Genomic DNA, 18161 nt, shown 5'->3' with positions numbered 1-18161 from the left:
CAGAAAGGCAGAGGCTGACCTGATATTCACAGTGGAGCGAGTGGAAAATTCCTTATCTCCCAACACTTATAAGCCAGTGATTACCAGGGCCAAAAATAAAAAAGATATCCCACAGCTTTCCAAACAGGTATAGCAGTGAGTGAAGGCTCCCCAAAGACTCCTCAGTGTGCTGGCAGTAATTCCAGGATGGCAGAGCAATTAGAGAAACATTTGCTAGTGAGAGAAAAAATACCAAGTGCTGCTAGCTTCAAAATGTTTCTGTCAAGTTGGGCTCTGGCCAATTTATAAAAGTACAAATTTAGATTTTAGAAGGAAATGCAGCAGCTGCAGGCACAAGAGCAACACCAGGTCTTGGAGAAGATACATGCTGGAAGCACAGAAGGAGAACCGTCCCTCACCAGGAGTGGCATCAGGTGCTCCCTGTGTGTAGCCGCAGCGCAGCCTCGGCCTCCAGTACTGTCATGTTCCCTGCGGTGAGGATGTGCTCAGGAGCTCCATGTCCCCTACAGAGACACACCTGGCTCTCAGCTGTCACTGATGTTCCTAGAGGCCTCCGGATCTCCTCAAAGATAAAGCACACACTTATCTTTTGCTGAAATCTCTGAAGCAGAGATTACATGTGGCTCGGTCAGGCAAGAAAGTTGGGGTGCTGGGGACTGCAGGAGCCACTAGAGCTCAGCAAAACCACAGCCACCTGACAAGCAGTTACCCAAGGCACCTCTAGCTGGAGTGAAAAGCTTGTTTGGAGATCACCTGGCTATGTGGAAAGTCTGTTCTTCCAAGAGAAAGTGCTTTGGAACAGGGTGGATGCCACTGCTTGCCAGCGTGACCTTGCATGGTTTCAATTGTGGCACTGGGTTAGGCTGTTCTGGAGCCCAGGTCATTTGTGGCCTTAATTTGCCCCAGGCTTGGTGACTGGTGTGGCGGTGTGGAGGGAAAGGAGAGCAGGAAGGGCTTTGAGCCTCAGGCCCACTGGCTGCTGTCCCCAAGCCACAAGATGGTGCCCAGTGTACAAGCAATGGTAGAGCCTCATGCTGGACAGGGGCTCTGAGAAGCCGGGTATATTGGTCTGAGGGCTCCAGGGACACCTATCTTAGCTGGTTTTGCAAACTACCTATCATGGAATTAGCCAAGTATTTGGGAGGATTATGTCCACATACTGATTTCTTTATACTAATTCTTGATTTTTTGAGGTTTATTTATTTATTTTGCCAGGATCAACCCCTTGACTGTTCATTTATTTGTCATTGTTTCCGAGGGGTTTTTGAGACATGCTCTTGCCATAGAGTCTAGTCTGGTCTTGAATTCACCATATGGATCAGGCTGGCCTCAAACTTGAAGGGATCCTCCTGTCTTGACCTCTCAAGTGCATGTATACGCCACCATGCGTGGTCACTATAATTCTTCACAATCCTTTAATTTTTATAGGTTTGAGTGTGTGTGTACATGTGTGAGTGTCTGAGAAACACCTGAGAACATTTCATGCATCCTGACGCAACCAGCAGCACCAGCAGGTTAGCGGTCGAGTTTTGCTACCTGAGGTGTGATCCTCAGACCGGGGGTCTTGGCTCCTCTGGGAGCCATCAGAAATGCAGTCTCAGGCTCCCAGGACTGCAGATCAGAATTTCCAGTTTGATAAGCTCTCCAGGCAATTTGTGTGCAATTAAGTTTGAGCGGTTTGGACTCCTACCTCTCTAAGGTCTCATCTACCTGCATTTTTATTTGATTCTGTGAGAGAAAAGGTGGCTTCTAAGTAGCCATTAAGGGACCCGTGCAGTGAGTGAGGCTTGGCAAAGCAGGGCAAAGGTGTGGGTTAAGCAAGTGTTTCCTTATTTGGTGCTGGTACAAAGGAAATGCCCAGTATCCCATGGAGAGGCTGTGAGAGCCGCTGTGAAGAGGTGGGGAAGTTTTGCCAGTAAGATAATAGCCATTATTAAAAAAATGAATGTTCATAAAGTTTTAATTAAATATATTATATTAGAAAACAAAACTCATCAGTTCCTAAATGCTTTCCTCACCTCCTTGCTATCCATGCTCCAGGTGACTGGAGTTGCTGCTCCCTGGCTCACCTCTACTGCAGACTGAGCAGTTGGCATGTGGAACGCATGCCAGGCACCAGCATGTGCTAAAGTCAGCTACACAGAAGCAGTTACAAGCATTTTCTTCGCAAGTCTCACCTTGCCCCAAAATTTCCAACTCCAACAAGAGCAGTGATGAGTTACGCTGCTTTTTCTTAGAGCACAGTGGACACATTTTCAGAGAGAGCTGACAGGTCAGCACAGCTTCATCTTGCTGCCCTATGCATGAGCCTCCTGGGCTTCCAGCTGACAATTCCTTGAATGACCTGCTCACACTTGCAGTGGGGAATGCTCTGGAAAGACATGAAGTGTTCTTGGATATATGGGAAAGTGCAATAGAGGCTAAAGCAAAGCAGTTCCAGAGGCCAGACAGTCCATGCTAAAGGGTGAGGTCAGAGCAGCTCCCCTCATGCCCAGATTCAGATGCCTCCCCTCTGATGCTCAGAGTCACAGCCCACCCCTCTGCTGGACAACCAGTGTCAGAACCTACTCTGATGTGAAAGGACCATTGACTTGAGCACACAGCTGGCCCAGCTAATGTGAGAGCCTGGTTGGCCACGTGACTTTCTCAGAGGGGCTGGGCCTTGCCTCAAGCAGACAACAGGAAATTCTGAACAGGAAAGCAAGGCAGCCCCAGTCTATGTCCTCTGAGTCACTGGCATATCTGTGCCACTGTGCTGGGCATTTCTGCCTTATCCTTCCTTAGCCTGCACAGTGTCCTAGGGGAATGTTGGGAACTGTCTGTGCAGCATACAGCCAGACCAGGAAGGACCCCACCCACTCCTGTCCCTCTCTGGGCTTCTTCCCTTTTGAGTTCTTCTGCCTGGATATTCAGATAACACACTTCCAGCCAGCCACAATTGTTAGCCCATCCTGGGGATCTCCAGCTATGCGACAACTTGTCCCATAGATCCTGCACTTGAAGGTACCTGCTCCAGCTGGCAGGCAGAAGTGCTTATCAGAATGACACAGCCCAGGCCCGGAAGCTCTGACTGTGAGGGCAGTGTAGCTCTGCCAGAAGCCAAGAGAGAATTAAACCTGTCCCACTTTGGCTGCAGGGATGAAGGCCAGGCAGCCTGCAAAGTGGAGGAAAAGCTCACCGGCTGTGACTCAAGGCAGCTCACCACCCAGCAGCACCATCTCCCTCCTTGTTCCTGAATGGCTCCTCAGTGGTTCCCCCATTAAAAAATGATCTGAGAGACAGGTCTCCTCTCTGTTGTGTGTCTCCAAGGCCAGGCACACAACTGGCATGAACTAAATATTTGTCAAATGCATTATGAATAAGAAAAGCAACCTTGTTTACTGCGGAAAATCATGTATATAAAGTCTGCCTGGGCTGGAACCATGGAGGGTGTAGAAGAGAAGAAAAAGGAGGTTCCTGCTGTGCCAGAAACCCTTAAGAAAAAATGAAGACATTTCACAGAATTGAAAATAAGGCCCCTGAGAAAGAAGTTTGCCCAGAAGATACTTTGCAAGGTGCGGAGGAAGTTCATCAATAAAAAAGCCAGGCACTATCATAAGGAGTACAGACAGATGTACAGAACTGAGATCTGGATGGCTAGGATGGCGAGAAAAGCTGGCAACTTCTATGTCCCTGCAGAGCCCAAACTGGCATTTGTCATCCAGATCAGGCATATCAATGGTGTGAGCCCAAAGGTTCCCAAGGTGTTGCAGCTTCTTCGCCTTTGCCAAATCTTCAGTGGTACCTTCGGTAAGCTCAACAAGGCTTTAATTAACATGCTGAGAATTGTGGAGCCACACATTGCATGGAGATACCCAAGCCTGAAGTCAGTGAACGAACTAGTATACAAGCGTGGCTATGGCAAAATCAATAAGAAGCGAATTGCCTTGACAGATAACTCATTGATTGTTCGATCTCTTGGTAAATATCCATATATTTATGGATATTTATTCCTCCGTGGAATCATCTGCATGGAGGATCTGATTTATGAGATCTATACTGTTGGAAAATGCTTCAAAGAGGCAAATAATTTCCTGTGGCCATTCAAGTTGCCATCTCGAGGATGTAGAATGAAGAAAAAGACCACCCATTTTGTGGAAGGTGGAGATGCTGGAAATAGGGAAGACCAGATCAGCAGGCTTATTAGAAGGATGAACCAAGGTTACTACCATGGTGTTTTTATGATTTGGTCAGTTGATAAAGTATCTGCTTCCATAAATAAAAAAAGTCTGATGGCAGTTAGGTGGACTTGGAACTTGTAAGTGATTAGTATTGTGACTGGTCCAGCATGAAGTTGGGGTGACTGAAAGGCAGGGTCAGACCTAACAAAGAGAAAGCACAGTTTTGTCCAGATTCAAGTGTAGAGTTACCTGGGCACAGCTGGCCACCATTGCTTACAATGATGTTTGTGGCAGATTGACAACTGGTGGTCCACTTGTAACACCCAACTGAATTGAGCCAGCCTGGTGCTGGCTGTGGGAGGCCCAGCATCATAAGAAGAGAGGCTGTTGAGAAGCTGTTAAGCCGTAGGGAGCTATTCAGACCTGTTAGTTTTCTTGGAGGAGCTTGTCACATAGACTTTTCTGATGAACTTGGCTATTTTTATTATCAAAAGATCTCTGGACCTTGTTGTTGCTGAGAATGGCTATGGTTTACTTTGGGGAAGAGCTTTGGTCCTCACTTTGAACATCACTTTCTGGTTCTAGAGGTGAAGATGCTCAGCCTCCTGGAAAAGCTTGTGGTGCTGGCTTTTCTGATGGGAACTCAGCTGTCGTCATCATCAGAGGATCTTAGAACCTCACTGTTGCTGAGGGTGGCTGTGGTACTTTTGCGGAGAGCTCTGGTGCTTACTTTGAGCACCACATTTTGGCCCTAGTTCGGGTCTCTCAGCCTGTTAGCACAGATCCTTTATCCTGCTGGCATAGATATTTTTAACTTTCACCACTGAACTTTGGGACTTCCTAGCACAGACCTGTGAAACAGGCCTTTTTGGGATATAGCCATGGGCTCTTGGCCTCTAACTGGACTCATGGAGAGCATTGTTTTAGGCTCTAGATTTTTAGCTGGACTCATACAGGACATTGATGGGATCCAGGCCCTCAGCTGGAGTCTTTGGTCTTTAGTGTGTGGTCAGATTTTCTACATTCTTTGTATATGGTTCTTTAGGTGACTCATAAAATCTCATAAAATGTGTCATATATTGCATTGTTCCCCCTATAAAGTCCCAAACTACAACAATGTCCTACCAGCCACCAGGTCAAGTATTGAGACTGGAAGCTCAACAGCTTTTTGTGTACAGCATCACTGCCCATTCTCCTTCCTTAGACCCAGTGTTCCATCCTTTCCCTCTATCTCCATCAGTCAGTGAAGATGCCCAGGTATGCTCCAGTGGGTATCTGTACTGTCCAGCTTCAAGAGTTTGTGGATCCAGACTCTGGCCAATTCTCTGTCCTGGACTAGCTCTCTCTGGCAAATGCCCACTTTGTATTTTTTGTCCTTTGGGCACCCTTCTGGTGATCAAATCTAGGCCTGATCTGTGCATAATAGAGAAGACAGAAATTGTTTTCTCGTTTAGGTTTTTGGGCCTTAAATCACCTCTCTTATTGTAGGATCATCACCCCCTTTAGGAGTCACTCCTCCATCAAACTACACATTTTCAGTGGCAGAAGGACTGATTGGTCTGCAGACAGATAGGGTGTATTCAGGTCAAAGCCCAGACAAGCAGGTTTTAAGTCCACAGCTAAAGAAGCAAGTTGGTTCCCTCAGTGAGCGGAGGTTGAGGGAGGTGGATGATGGAGAAGGAGGCAGACCACATGCAGAGGTAGAGACAGAACACGCAACACCAGAGTTCTTGGGTGCATCTGCTCCTGATGCTTTCATCCCTACAGCTTCTGTAGCTTGTTTCTTCAGCTCTAACCATATACTAAAAGCTAACAGACTCCGCTTTCCTACACCAACATATCTGTGTTTCAGTTGCTAATTTGGTCCATCCTCTGGAGCTGTGTCACCTGATCATACTTGTAGCACCAACATTTAACATACTATATTCAAACAGTCTTTCTGCACACAGTTCTCCTTTAAAGAGAGAGACTGTTAGTCTTTGTTTCTCTGGCCTTATAGTGCAGATGCCTGATAAAAGCAGACATTCAAGAAATACTTGTGGGGCTGTGCAATTCTGTCTTGGATGTGGCTGCTGCCCAGTGTCCCTCCTGCACACATGCCTTCTCATCACAGTTCTTGAATCTGTGTCCACATCAACTAAGAGGTGTCTGCCATGTCCCTGAGATGATGACAGGGAAGCCGCCTGCATCCTCCAGTAGCTGGTAGCCTCATTCATGGTCCTGCATGATCACAGGTCCATGCTTCCCTTCCCCACTGAGGAGTACTCTAGAAGAACCACAATGTCATGTGCCTTGGCACTGACCTCTGTGGAGGTATCTGCCCCTCTACCATCACCCTGAGTGGTGGTGAGGGTAGCTGAGGGGGAGAGGGAAGCAGGGCTTGTTCTGGAGAGGATGAGGACACTACGTGCAGCCTCTGGGCTTTAAGACCACCCGTGGTCTGAGTCCACAGTGAGCCCTCTGCTGCAGCCCTGGGAGGACTTGTGCCTGCCCTGTATTGGGTGCATGATCTGTTGAGCTGCAGAGGTTATGCTGGTTGGACAGCCCAATCCCTGGTGCCACAGGTCTGCCAACAGGCTGTAAAGAACTTCCTCCTAGAGCATTTTTAAAACATGAGTCACAGTGAAAAGGGAGTTGGTTGTATTGCAAGTTGCCATGCTGCTCACAAAGAGTGTGCATGAGCTGTGCCCACCAAGGTTGGGCAAGTTTTAAGCCTCGTGCTATTTCCAGAGCAAGTCAGAAAGTGGTTCACAATGCAAAGGGAGCAAAATAGCTGAGGCGTTGGCTTCAAAACAGTGGGAGACAGCTCACCAGTATGGCTCAATCAGCAGACCTTACCTACTCTGTTACCCCCATGTTGCAGGGCTGGGACCAGAGATGGATTTTTTTCTAAACACACATACATATTTATAATGTAATATATGCAAACAAAATTTAAGTTCATATGTGTGTGGGTTTCATATTTATAGCTTTTTTGCTGGAATGGAAGACCACAGCTAAATATACATGTATGACTTATATTGTCTACAGTATACATTTTTATATTTGAGCTCTTTAATGCACTTCAAATGCCAGATTCTTTCTCTACAAACAGAGCAGCTCTTCCTTGCATCTTACAATGCTCCACCACTCTTAGCTCCAAGCACTGCAGCTCCATATGCAGGCTGCTGGGCAACCCAGGGGCCCTGTGGAGGTTTACCACCCTCCCCACAGAGTCCAGAACCTCATATATCTGAAGTCCCAGGGAGGGTGGAGCACTAAGTGAAAGCCTCCTCCTTGTAGGACCTCCTGAAATAAAATAAGTGACTTGCTCACATTCCAGGGTAATGAGATGAGGCCTGGGCTGGTGGAGCAGTGGAGCAGCAGCTAGCAAAACCACACAAAGGTCATGGGGTTCATGAGCAGAACCCCTCCTCCCCCTAGACACATGGGAGCTCCCTGCTCATGGGAGCAGAGACCAGAGATGGGTGAGGTGCAGGGAGCATATTTATATCATGTGGATATAGTTAATACCACAAGCAATTGCTGTTACTAATTGCTGTTGCTATTACTGCTGGTCTTATTAGTATAAAATTGCATAAGGTAGAGCACAGCTGTAATCCTATTTGCTCTTTTCCTTGCTGAGACAAAGTACCTGTTACCCAAAGTTAAAAGAGCAAAGGTTTATTTAGCTCACAATTTGTAGAGGCTTCAGTGCATAGGTGGCTAACTCCAAGGTCCGGTGACATGGCAGAGGGGGAACCACAGAGGAGAAGCAGTTCATGGCAGGCATAAGACAGCAAAAGCAAGCAAGCAACCAACCAACCACAAGTACCAACAGCAACTCCTTTCTGCCCCTCTTGTATTCTATCTAGGCTCTACAGCTTAGGGCAGGTGCCAAACCAATTAGTGGACTAGTTTAATAATCACACACCCTTAACCCAGGATCACACACTCTAGATCCAGCCACTTCTGAAAAAAAACCAAAAACCACCTATGACCATGCTGGGGGGAGAATCTAGACACAAGTCATAACATCCAGCTTCCTTGGAAGCAGAGGCAGAAAAATTACAAGTTCCAGGCCCACCTGGACAATTTAAAAGTAACATAAAATAAACCAAGGGGCTAAGGATGTAAGTTATTAGTAAATCACTTGCCTACCATGTGTGGGTGCCAGGGTTAAACACTCAGGACCTCAAAAAAAGTAATTATGTTACTGATTTGTTTTGATTTTTGGAGACAGGGTCATTCTATGTAGTTCAGGCTGGCCTTGAAATCACTGTGTAGCCCAAGTTGGCTTTAAACTTGCAGCAATCCTGCTGCCTCAGTCTCCCGCATGCTAGGATTACAGGTGTGCCCCACTAGGTCCAGCTCTATCACTGATATTAGTGAGACTAGTGCAAGACGGATGCCATCTTGACTTGTGATTTCAGCACTGAAGAGCAGAGATTTTTTTTTCAGAAAATATCAAGCACATTGCCTTCCTATAGATGTAGTTTATAGTTTTGTTGAACAAATGAATAATTGATAAGTATCTTTTCAAGATGAGCATATGCAAATCAAGTCATAGAACAAAGCTATGCCATGTGAAGTAGAGAGGGGTGGTTCACAGAGATGATGACTTAAAATTCTAGCAACTCTGTTGTTCTTGTATTTTTTAAAATATACCCATGATCATACACTTACGTACCTACACCCTCACAGGACTCCACACACATCGTGCATGCGTGCATGCACATGTACACCTTGGCACAGGCTTAGATTCTTTGGAGATTCTGGAAAAGGAAAGGCAGTTTTTTTTTCTCACACCCAGTGTGAGAAAGCCCCTCTGAAGGAATCAACCCCTTAATGTCCATCTATTCGGTTCCTGCAGAACCTATATCAGGTTTCTTCGCTTCAAAATAATGACATTTTACAGTGTGGCATGCTTTGTTTTGGGGGTGTCCTGTGCTGCAGGTTGTTCCACAGCACTCCTAGTCTCAGCTCCAAGGGATAGTAGACTTCCTACCCTATGACTGAGGCCACCAACTGTATTTCCAGACACGGCCACCTCTGTTGGAGCACCCTTACCCCTGGCTAGGAGCTGCTGCTGGCCCACAGAATAGAAACGGGTATGGCTCAGGGATAGACCATGTACCCAGCATCCACAAGGCCCTGAATTAAACATCAGCACTACAAGAGAAATAAAAACCGTGAAGAACTATGTTCCTGTGGTAACAACTGTTGGTTGACTTATAACACCCAGCTAAACTGAACCAGCGTGGTGCTGGGTGTGGGAGGCCCACCTTCAGATTGTTGCCAGCAACATAAAAATGAGAACTGGAAAGTGAGAAGCTAAACTGTTGGGAAGCTATTAGGGAGCTGTGGGTTCTCTTGGAGGAGCTCAGGACCTTGTGGCTGAGGATGGCTGTGGTACCTTTCAAGAGAGCTCCACTTTAGATTCCTACTTTAGTGTCACTTCCTGGATCCAGTGCAGATCCCTCAGCCTGTTAGCACAGTTCCTTCACACCACTGGCACAGACTTCCTAGTTTTCAGAACTGACCTTGGGGACTTCCCAGGGCAGATCTGTGAAACAGACCTGAATAGGACATTGTAGTGGTCTCCTGGCCTTCAGTTGTACTCCCAGGGGGCATTATGATGGGCTTTAGGATCAGCTGGACTCATTCAGGACATTGCCATGGGATGCAAGCTTTCTGCTGGATTCCTTTGGTCTCTAGCATGTGGATGATTTCCTGCACCACCTTTGTATATGACTCTTTGGGTGACTAGTATAAAAAATCCTACAAATGATGTATCCTGTATTGTTTCTCCTTGTAAATCCTTGACTAAAGCAGTCCCCATTTGATGTCTCCAAACATGATCTGCAGCTGATACAAGGTGGAGTCAATGCAGCTCTGAGTGGAGGAGACAATAAGTGCTCTGTGGAGGAGGACCCTGGAAGGGCAGAGCAGAAGGAGGAGCAGGGAGGCTAGGGTGTGTTTGCAAGTATGCCACCATCCTGGGACAGGAAGGGAGATGGAATAGAAGCATGTTGTGAGGAGGGGTGCTGAAGGGACAGAGCATGCAAAATGAGCCCATCGGAGTTGCAGCACAAGTACCTGAGGCACAAAGCAGCAGGAGTAGTGATTATAATACCAGGATTCAGTTAGTACCAACTAGCCCATGTTAAGGCAAAAATAACCAAAACATAAACGAAGGAGAAGCGACAGTTTTGTTTACAATAGAAGTTCATCTAATACATATGGAAGGGATGATGGAAATAGAAATCCACCATTTGGCCAACAGCATTATAGTAATTATTGTAGGCCAGGTTGTCAATGGATGCTGAAATTAGCAGGCAAAATGTGACAAGTGTAGGGCAAAATATTTTTCCAAGACAGTACTGAAAAGGGGGAGAGTAACCAAGCCAGCCATTCCTTGGCAACTAGTGGTCCTCAGCCTGGCCAAGCTTACACTGACTTTGTGTCCTTACACATTGGGAAGGAATTGGCTTGGCTCTGATCCCAAGAACATGTTAGAGAAGCCCAAACTGAGAGGTACTCTATGACACACTTGAGCAAAATTCTTCAAAAGAGTCCAAGTAATGAAAAAGACAAAGCACTGGTCCCTAGCTGGAGACATGAGGACTGAACAGAGGTGAGATCTGGGTCTGAGAAAGAAGAGGCTGCTAGCAAGATACTCAGCCCCACCCCCTGATGCTGTTGAATTCTGGGACTTCTTTGGACAGCACCGAGGAAGGAAGCTCAATGGGCCCCTCACCACACTACAACCAGTGACAAGCGGCTCACAGGGCACCTTTCTGGCCTTTGTGTTGACAGCAGCCAGCCCAGGGCAGAGCTGATGGTGGCAGGAGCTGTTGTACCAATTAGCAGTTGAAATGGCATCAAGAGGCTCCCAGCCCCCCCACCTGTGGCCCCTAACAGAGGCGCCACCTGAACTAGCTGCTTCCTCATAGAGCTGGTGCACTTCGGGGCCCAGACCTGCCTAGTCTCTTAGGGTGCTCTGGAACAAGGTGCTGATGAACCATGTGGGCTGTTTTTCTTTCTCATTAAGTGCATGTTGTGGCACCTCGAGGAAGACCTGAGGCATCCTGAGGGAAACAATTTTGCTGGGGGCGCTGCCCGGGTGACAAGGCCCGTCCTATGTTGGCTTGCTCCCCATTTGCAATTTGTGTCAACCAGGTTTTGCAGCAAAAAAGGGAAGAGATGATGTCACAGACATCTGCATGCACATGTGGTTTTTTTTTTTTTTTTTTCTTTTTCTTTTTCGGTGCTGACAGTACCTAACAGGTCATTTAGGCCAGTGATATTTCAAACCTCGTTTACCAGTCAGTGCTCACAAGAGAAACAGATTTAATGCAAGACATACAGGTACATAAAGATTTACAAAGTAAGCTTACAATGGCCACCTATGAGTCAAGTGTGGAAAGGTACAAACCGGCCGTCTGTGTGCTGAGGTCTGAAGGATCCAGTCGAAGGCCTGGAGCTCACTATAGTGTCCCAAGCAAGTCCATGTGGCGAGGTGGAAGGGTCTGCATTGGAAGCCAGGAGATGGTGTCCGAGGCGAAGGTGAAGAGTACAGCTCCTCTGAAGGAACAGAAGCCAGCTTCCTTCTTTGTTTCCCTTTTATTCTCTTCAGGCGATAAGCCTATTGGCTGCTGTCACTCACACCTGGGGTGGATCTTCTGTTTTCAACAAGTCCCTTCAGCCATACCCAGAACTATGCTGACCCGATTTAGCTTGGGTATTTCTTACTTAAGTTGACACACTCAGTTAACTATTGCACATTGTTACCTTTGTTATTAATACTTTTATTTATCAGGGAAGCACTCCAGTCAGAGTTCTGTGTGACATTCCAGCATGTGAACAGACAGAAGTGGGGCATCTGTTTGGGTGTAGAGTAGTGGAAGGGACGTAAGCAGGGGTCTCCCCAGTCCTGATCTTCCTTCTCATCTTTCTGCAGCCCTGGCCCCTGCAGAGGCCTCCTTTCCAGCCTTGGAGCTGGACTGCACAGTCTCACCTGAGGCCAGGAGCATCTGTTTTTGCTGTCAGTAATTAATGCACCCAAGGAGCTGCTTGTAGTGCCCACGGTGCACTGGTCCTATGATGCCATGATGCCAGCTGGGGATAGGGAGGGAGGGTGGGCACAGGGTGGGTGGGCTGGGCTCTAGGGAGCTGTTTGAGATGCTTGGTAAGGATGAGGTAGGTGAGCTGCAGAGATGTCAGGAAGAACGGTCTGTACTGTTAGGGCAGGTTTCCTTCTGAGAGCCTGCAAGGTTGGAGTGAAGGTGGCTGCTGTGCTACCTGTGGGTGCCTGAGTAGGAACACAGCCATCTGGTGCCACCGAGGCCTCCTGGAAAGAACGCCTGATGTGCTGACAGGCCTCAAGTGCTGCCAGGCCCCCTCTTCCCCTGGCTGCCTCCCAGACACAGTCCTCAGTGGGTTTTCACCATCCACGTTCATGCCACTCTTGAGGAGCCCTGTACCCTTCAGTGCCCACAGATTCATTTTGTAAGAGTTTAGCTTTCCTCTTCAGGTTTAGAAAGAGCTGTTATCACAATTTGGAGCAAGAACCTGGCCTGGGCAAGTCAAAGTTGTTCTGGGTTTTCCTCGGGGTCCCTAGGCTGCTCTGTGAGAGGAGCACCGTGGACTCAGGCTTTGTGTGTGAGATGAGGTGGTGCAGCCTCCACCCACATCACAAGGCTGAGTGGGAAATGACACCACTGGCTTCATTTCTGCTCTACCAGGCACTCCCAATTGCTGGTGGCTGGAGCAGTGTGGCTTCTTAGACTGTGGGTGGCAGTGGTTGGAGCTGGCCAGCCCCTTGAGAATCACCTGACAGTTGTGAAGTGTGAACAGCTTTGTTTATTTCCTGAGCACAGAAGTGGCCACATGCTATTGCGTACTGCTTTTTTCTCTTCTGAATTGTCATTTGTCCCAGCAGGCTTGATTTTCAAGGTAAGCATAAATTGACAAGCCAGATTAAAAAACAAAACAAAACAAAACTGCATCTGCTTTATGGAAGATGATAAACTAACAGAAACAGCTTTGAATGAGGCTTCTCCTTGTTTTTCAGAGAAGAAACAAAATTTACCTGAACAAAGCTCTGACACATGGCAGGCTCTAGAAGTCACTGATGCTGGCACTAAGTGAGACAGTCCCTTCTGTACTCACTCCCAAAGCCAGGGATGCCAAGAATAGACCTCTCAAGAAGCTAGGTGTGGAAGAAGGGGCCCCACTGGTGAAAAGAGCAGTGGCGCTGTAACTCATTTTTATTCTGTTTTAGAGATTTCAAAGGGTCATGTGGACTCCTGAATGTCCTGCAAGAGCTGTTTTGGTGCTGCTCTGAGTGCAAAGCTCAGGTGTCCTCAGGTTCCTGTGTGTGAACTCCAGGTGGCAGCCTCACTGGGCAGCAGTGGCCCTCCTGACTGCTTACCCCTCCTCAGCACCTGCCTCTGAGGTGCCCCAGTAAACAGTCACCACATTGCATAGATGGCTTCAAGGACAGGCAGAGATGGCTACTGCCACAGGTGCCCTGGATCCTCTGAGGGCCTTGGCTGCACCACCTGCCACAGCAGGGAAACGTTCGTTCTGCAACAGACACTGTCTTCAGTGAGTCTTCACTTTGACATTGGCTCTGCCAGCCAGGATGGTGCATGGATCTAAGGAGCTCTTGGATTCCTCCAGATGAGAGATGAGGAAAGTGTGAGGCTGAGGGAGCCATCATACCTGTGTGGTGGGGGCTCTTGTGGGCATGGCTGGGTCACAGTCTCACTCTGTAAAAACCTTTCACCTTATATCTGAAAGTGGTAGGACTAGAGATGACTGGCCTCATTCTTAGAGGAAATCCCATCAAGTGTTGTAGGTGACACAGGTTCCAGGAGCATCCAGGGTCCCTCAGCACATCACACATGTGCCCACAGGAGATTGTGGCTTCTGACTTCCCACTTCATGTCCACCCTGGTTTGACTTCACAGCTTTACGCTTAGTCCTCTTTGTTACTGTTCCCTTTGAAATTGTACTGAGTTGCAAACACTTAGGGTCCACAGACTGGCTGTGAAGACACCATCCTTTTGATGAACAGGAACATTCAGGTGACAAATGTGGAGCTGAGAGCACCTACAGGATATTCATACAGAGAACCAGACTGGACAGGTTCTAGGGCTCTTGGAGGTGGCACTTGTCCAAGCTGTCCAGCAGGAGTCTCTCCCCGAGGCTCATGGAGAAAAGTGGGTCTGAGGAGCAGGGGAGTCTAAGGTGCTTGGCTGAGACCCCTCTCCTGTCTAGGTGGGCACAGGCAGGAAGCTGCTCTTCACCCAGGTGGCTTGGGGGAGATGGTGAGGAGATGATGGCACAGGTCAGGGTGTCCACATAGGCAGCTTGGAGGTGATCCAGGGGATGTTCATCTGAAGCTATACCCCTACTCAAGAGGCTATATCAGCAATTGCCAAATTACATAACCAGACATGGCTTAAGTCCTGTGACCCCCGAATGACAGGAGGTGAAGAGTATTCCCACACTTTCCAATACCTGGCCCGGGGGCCAGGGAGACAGCTCAGTGGAATAAGTGCTTCCCTGGCAAGCACAAGGGCCTGAGTTCAATCCCTGGTTCCACCAAAAAAACAAACAAACAAAAAAAACCACCAAAAAACCAGTACCTGGCCCAGTGCTTGGTGAATTGAACTTGATGTGTTCATCATGCAAGGAGGGTGGTGGCCTCCCAGGATTCATGACAACTTGTGGAGAAAGTAGAGGCCAGGGAGTGAAAGGAGTTAAGACCAGCCAGAGCAGAGACCCCATGTGCTCTGAGGTACTTACTGATCCCACATGTAGGGTGGGCGGCCACATCCCCATCCTCCAGAGCTTCTGGAAGCAGGTGTGTCCTCAGAGCTTCCTGTTCTGACACAGATCCTGGATTTCTTAGAGAGGAGTCCAAAGAGGGGTTCAGGCTGACCACAAGAGGCAGTCTCCAGAGCAAGGTGTATGAGGACTTTCCTGAGGCTCCATGTCTGATGTGTCATGAGGCAGAGCCTGACCTTTAGCCAGCCCTGACCTTGAGCCCATGAAACTCAGCCTGCAACAAGCAAGAATTCATGTCTCTTCATTTCCTTGTTCCCCAGCCCCTAATCTAGCCTGACTTTTTTGGAACACAGTATCATCCCTGGGGAGATGGGAAAGCCAGTCAGCAGCTGCCCCAGAAAGTATCTAGAGCCTGTTCCTGTCCTGCAATGATACAGAGGGAACAGCTCTCCTTAACTCACGATGCGGTACACTCACAGGTAAGGACCATTCCTGGTGGAATATGCATCTTCACAAAAATCACTTCATTCGGGGGAGGAGGGATGGGATACACTTCCCACCTCACTGGACATTAAGAGGTAAGTGACTCCAGGAAGCTATCATTCTGGGGCAGAGTGAGGAGCCAGCCAGCCCTGGACCTCTGTATGACTGGAGAAGGTCATTTGCCCACTCTAGGCAGGGCAGCACTGGCCAAAAGGCAGCTGAGGATGTGGCTTCTGATCTCAGGAGCCCAGTGCTAAAGTGAGCGGTGAAACTGGAAGAGCAGGGAGGTGGTAACTGCAGTGGATGCTACATGTGTGCCAAACACACAGGTGCAGGGCACAGGTATGTGCAGCCTGTAGACCACCCATTCCTAGGCCAGATGGGAAGGGCTTGGGTGCAGAGAACTCCATGAAAACCTCTGCTCAACCTTCAAGCACATGGCTGATGACCGTTTCCAAGCAGGCATAGGAGGGTACTGCACCCTAGCTGGTGAATGAGTTGAGGCTCAGCCTCAGGTCCTGGTGCTTGGTACTCCTTACTCTGAGTTCAGTTCCCTTACCTGACATTTGCATGGAATGTCTTTTGCATCCTGGGACTTTCCATGGGCTCGGCAGTACTACAAGCCCTGAGAATGCAGCTAGCCTGCAGCCTCACCCCAGTAGGCTCTAGTTTCTCAGTGGCATGCCCAGAAAGCAGATTACAATGTTGGGATAGTGGCCATGTTCCTTTGTCCTTCGGTCCCTAGGGATAGTGTTTGTAGTGCTACATGATGTAGGCTATTGAAGCATCCCACAGCTCCTCCCTGCCCCCACAGGGCAGTCTGGCAAGCCCCTGTGCACAAGCCCATCCTAGCCTCAGCCAGTCCATTGTTCAACCTGCTAGCTGGAAGCTCTCATGAAGAGCCAAAGTGTCCAGCTACTTGCCACTGGAGTGGATATCCACAGGACTGACTGTGGAACTCAGTATGTGTACCCATGTGGTATTAAGAAGCTCAAACTTGCTCTGTTTTTTTGTAGGTTGGGATTGGAGCACAGTGAGTTAACTCTGAGCACAGTCAGAATGCCCCTTCAGGATAAGAAGTAGGCCAAGGTGTGGCCTGCAACACACTGTGGGAGGGCTGGGGCTGGCCAGGTGTGCTTGGGGCCTGGATGGATGCACTCACTTGTTCATGCACACATGTCACCTCTTTGTGCTGGACAGGGTGTAGCTGTTGACAGTCACCGTGTAATCATTGGAAGGGGTTGCTGGATGTGAATGAATCTATTTAAGGTTTCCTTCCTTCCTTCCTTCTTTCCTTCCTTCCTTCCTTCCTTCCTTCCTTCCTTCCTTCCTTCCTTCCTTCCTCCATTCTTCCCTCCCTCTCTCTCTTCCCTTCTCTCCCTCCCTTCTTTTCTTTTTTCCTTTCTTCCTTCCTTCATCAAATCCATTGCTGCCCAGTGGTAACCACCTCATGCTCTGGGGAAGAGAAATGATCTTAGCCAACAGGGGAAGGGAGTCAAAAATCATGAGGCTCCAGAGATGCACCGGATGTCAGATCCCTAAGAGACAGGTCATGACTTTTCTAGCCAGAGGAGGTCAACACATTTCAAACAGGGAGCAGTGTATAAAAAAGCATGAAAATATGAAGCCAGATGCTACTTTCAGGAACAGTGAACCCAGTGGATAAGCAGGTGGCAAAACAGGTGGGAAGAGATGGGGCAAGGTCCAGAGAATGGGAGTTTTTAATACCAGCCTCCTACAGGCAGTATGGAGACTGAGGGCTGACTGTGTGGCATTAATTACAGTAGCTAGGACAAGAATAGCATGAATGGTAACAATTTTGAACACTAAACAAGAATTTCACAGTGAGCATTTTCATCTCATTTTGCTAGGTCTCAGATTTACAGAATTGGATAGTCTTTAGGGGGAAACTTTGGTCCCTGAGCTCACTGTCATCTTTGTTTTAGGTATGGTCTTATTTCATCATCTTAGTTTGATAGGACTCACCTTAAATCTTTTGGTTAGTTTGAAGAGTATGTGAAATGTTACTTACAGTCCTAAGTCTTTGAATTCTTCAAAGTTGTCCACTTGTTTATGTCTTCTTTAATTTGTCCCAGGAATGTAGTTTTCAGTATATATGAACTTCATTTTTTAAATTCCTTCTTTCTTCTGCCAGCAGAAGGTCACTCACTCAACCAACAGAGATCACTCAACCAACAGAGCCCTCAGAAAAAGACATAATTGCACGCCATAGATCTTAACCTGGGTGCTATGTCATAAGGGAACTGTCTATTTAGTTAAAAAAAAACTTTCAAGATATAGTTCGCATAAAATTCACTCCTTGAAGTGTACAATTTAGTGGAGTTTAAGGCCATTCACAGAATTGTATAATCATCCTTAACATAATCACAGAATATTTTAATATTCTTATTGCCCTGAAAAAAATCCTCATGAATTTGTGGCCTCTGGGGATTTAGATAGATAAAGAGAATCAGATAACATGTGGCCTTTGTGTTTGGCTCCATTCAAGAGGCACAAAGATTTCCAGGCTCCTCCAAGAATAGCACAGAGTGCTTTCTGTCTTCATGGCTGAATGAAACTACCCTGTATGAGTGAGCCATACTTTGTCATCCATCCATCCATCCATCCATCCATCCATCCATCCATCCATCCAATGCACCCATACATTGATGGACACTTGGGTTGTTTTCACTTCTTGGCTATTAGGAGTGATGCTGCTACAAATATTTATGTAATATA

The 18161-nt window shown here is 47.7% G+C and overlaps 1 pseudogene; it reads left to right on the top strand.

Moving 5' to 3' along the window:
* The first annotated feature begins 3422 nt into the window (after window positions 1-3422).
* On the top strand, window positions 3423-10112 carry LOC105743371 (annotated as a pseudogene).
* Window positions 10113-18161: the final 8049 nt, after the last annotated feature.

Source organism: Octodon degus, unplaced genomic scaffold, assembly GCF_000260255.1.
Source record: "Octodon degus isolate 3935 unplaced genomic scaffold, OctDeg1.0 scaffold00120, whole genome shotgun sequence".
NCBI classification, from domain to species: Eukaryota; Metazoa; Chordata; class Mammalia; order Rodentia; family Octodontidae; genus Octodon; species Octodon degus.
This window is presented reverse-complemented; position numbering and strand designations above follow the sequence as displayed.